We start from the raw sequence: 1,893 nt of genomic DNA, 5'->3' as shown, positions 1-1,893 counted from the left end.
TTGGCCACATCCATTCTTCATTTCAAGCAACCTGGTACCTGCTAGGATCCAGACTGATGAAACGGGGTTAATGTGACCTGGAGGCTTTATAAGCCAGCGCAGTGATAGCCATCAATTGGCAGGAGAGACAGAGCTTCCCTGGAACGGTCAGATGAATTGGGGACTAGCGGGTAGAGGGGGGCGGGGGGGGGGGGTAAAGGCCTTTGGTGCTTCCAAAACTTGTTTAAAAAAGAAAAAAGAAAAAGAAAAAGAAAAAAAGAAAGGTATTAGGGTCTTAGGATCTCTCCCGCCCCCTTCCCCTCCCCCTTCCACCCCAACTCTGTCTCCGGGGTTCAGTGTGGGGTGGGGGAAGATTAGCTGCTCCCTCTGACCAGGAAGCAGAAGGGCAATGGGCAGGGTAGGGTTGGGGGCAAAAGGGAAAGAGGGAAGAAGGTCGGGATGGTTGGACTGGCTGGTGGTGAGATTCATGAGTTGTTTGTTGAGTTTTCGTGTACTTAGCGAACAGGAGGAGGAAGAGGAGGAAGAGAAATCCATTCCTGTCAGTCCCGGGGGATTTGTGGCAGTGTTCTGTCCACTTAAGCTTTTCCGACACACTAGGCAGGTATCTTGCTGTTCCAGCCAGGGGACTATGCAGCCATCGGGGAATAAGTGTGATTGCAATGTAACTGCCGGACATTCTCACAGAGTGTAGAGTCATCTTTGCATACAGGACATTCTAACCCTGAACCTCCGTGTTCCTCTGTGACTTGTATGGTGGGAAGGGCGTGTATTTTCTCTTTGTCTGCTGGTGGGGGACCGGTGTTTCCAAACTGATTAAGGAGCTGTGTAATGATGGCATCCAGGGCATTAGCACCCCATGCCTAGTCCCTTGGATTTGAATGCAAAACACCCCAAGGGCCCAATCCGAGGTTTGCTATTGTTGCAGGTGCAATAATTCCATTGAACAATTGCTGAATAATCCCAGCTAACGTTGGGACGCCTTCATGCCTGCTTGCAGCACGCAGTGCTGTGAGGCGGGCCGTGGCTGCTGTGCGCCATGCGCCATAGCGGTGGCGGGACTGGTGTTCTCTCTCCCGCCTGTTCTCCGAGTCCCTGGCGTCCTCAGATTGCACCCCAGAGCCGAGTGGTTGTCTGTTCTGATCCGTGGGAGCTGTAGCAGAGTTGGAACTATTTTCAGTATTTCTGGTCTCTTCTGGAAGCTCTTCAATAAAACCAGACTCACACCTTGGGCTGATATAATCCGGCAGCTGCGGGGAGATCTCGGCTGAACAGCAGTGGCAGAATTGCCGTCCGGGTTGCGACGAAGCCTCCGTTTCCCTTTCCCCCCATCCGTCTCCCCCCCCCCCCAAAGTTTTGCTGATCACCTTCACCATTCTTAAACATTACCAAACAGTTTTGATGATTATGACTTTGTAGTATAGATGTAGATCTGATACTGTTTTGTTCCCATTTCTTCCCACTTTTTTCATTATTGTTCTTGACATCTTTGAGTCTTTTATTCCTCCAGATGAATGTAATTACTTTTTTCTAATTCTATGACATTACCCTGGTAGTTTGATTGCTATGGCACTAAATAAGTAAATTAATTAAAGTAGTATTGTAATTTTATGACATTGACTCAGCCTGCTCATGAACAATGAACATTTCTCCAATTATTTAGGTCTGTAATTATTAAAATAAAGATTGTTTTTATAGTTGTGTTGATACAGTAAACTAGCTGTGTGACCCAGGGCAAGTCACTTAACCTTCTTTGCTTAGCCCTTTCCCTGCCCTTTTGTCATAGAGTTGTTACTAAGACAGAAAATAAAAGGTGAAAACAATAAAAATTAGTTCTTCCCTGAGTAGAGGGGGAAGGATTACCTTTCTTCCCCCAAGCAAGAAATAATAATAGCT

At 47.2% G+C, this 1,893-nt stretch overlaps 1 pseudogene; it reads right to left on the bottom strand.

The window, feature by feature from the left end:
* Positions 1–334: 334 nt before the first annotated feature.
* On the bottom strand, positions 335–1,373 carry LOC130458132 (E3 ubiquitin-protein ligase RNF126-like; annotated as a pseudogene).
* Positions 1,374–1,893: the final 520 nt, after the last annotated feature.

The sequence above is a fragment of the Monodelphis domestica genome, chromosome 3 (genome assembly GCF_027887165.1).
Source record: "Monodelphis domestica isolate mMonDom1 chromosome 3, mMonDom1.pri, whole genome shotgun sequence".
Taxonomy (NCBI): domain Eukaryota; kingdom Metazoa; phylum Chordata; class Mammalia; order Didelphimorphia; family Didelphidae; genus Monodelphis; species Monodelphis domestica.
Note: the sequence above shows the minus strand (reverse complement) of the source record. Positions and strands in the feature narration are given on the sequence as shown.